We start from the raw sequence: 1,479 nt of genomic DNA, 5'->3' as shown, positions 1-1,479 counted from the left end.
TTTGTTGAAACTTGATTATTTTTAAAGTAGTGAAAATATGTATTTTAAATTTTAATTTTAAATTTTTGACTATTTTATATTTTTTATTTCTATAGGACCAGTTATATCGGTTCAACTAATAATTTATCGGTTAAACTAATGAACTAATAAACTAGTAATCTGACTGGTTCGATCATCGATTCGGTTCTAACAATTATGAATTAATTATTGACTTATTGTTGATTGTTATTAATTTTACTGAATTTGTTGCAATTTACTCATTTAAATTTATGAAATTTGATTTGTTTGTTTAATTATAATTTGTGTGTTGATTATATTTATAGTTTGTGTGTTGATTATGTTTATGGTTTGCAATTAAAGGTATACAGCCTGCTATTCGAAAAACTACACGTGTAGATGGTAGATCTCCGGTGCTGGTAATTATTTGTTCATAGATTAATAATTTATGATGCAAAACCTCCAACTAGGTTTGTAAGTTATTAAAATTGTATAAGCTTAAATATATATATTATCTGAGAGATATACATATGCATGTTAGTGGATTACTTTGAATCTTAACGTGTCATAATATGTTAATTGATTCTCTATGAATTTGTGCCATTTGTCTATAACTTGCACTCTCTTTATATAATTAATTTGTCTCATTTGCAGATAAATATGGATTACTTATAATCTTAATTTGTCTAATTTGTATAATTAATTTTTTTTAATATTTTATTGTCTAAAGAGTTTTAACATTTTTTGTAAACTTTGTTTGTGAATTTTTAATGAAAATTATAAAAAATTATTATGAAAAATTATAAAATTTTAAATTTTTTTAATTTAAAAATTATTAAATTTAAAATTATATATAAATTTTTAAACAAATTTTTTTAAAAAAATAAAATTTAAGTTTACCGACAGGGATAAATCTGACGGTAACAACCTCTAAAATTTTGCTAATTAAAAACTAATATCCGCTGGTAATTAACAATCGACAAAAAAATCTACCGATAAATATTTATCGACAAGGTTTATACCATCGATTTTTTTTAGTAAATTTACCAATAAATTCAATAGTAACGGACAATTTTTTTTGTAGTGTATCTAAAGTACTTGCTTCGAATACTTTAAGTCACTAGGAAATTCAATTTGGTCATCAATCTCCATTCCTGTTTTTCTAACATAGCAAGATTAAAGGTTCTTAGATTCTTAAATCCCAAGTCCCTTTGATTTTTTCGCACACGGTGTATCTTGCTTAATTTATTGAAGTCTCTTTTCTCCTTATTTCTACCGCAAAATATTCTATCTAAAATTCTTTCATTAGTGATTCAAATAACTTTTCATTACTTCCATTCGTATTTAAAAGTTTTTTTTGGAGAAAGAAGAAAAGGGGCGAACCAAGAGCTGCTAAATTTAATAGTTTTTTTTATATTGTGTATTTGGAAATTTTTTAAATTAAAATTAATTAATTTGATTTGTAAATCAATTTTTTCAATT

This window comes from Arachis ipaensis, chromosome B01 (assembly GCF_000816755.2).
Source record: "Arachis ipaensis cultivar K30076 chromosome B01, Araip1.1, whole genome shotgun sequence".
NCBI lineage: Eukaryota > Viridiplantae > Streptophyta > Magnoliopsida > Fabales > Fabaceae > Arachis > Arachis ipaensis.
This window is presented reverse-complemented; position numbering follows the sequence as displayed.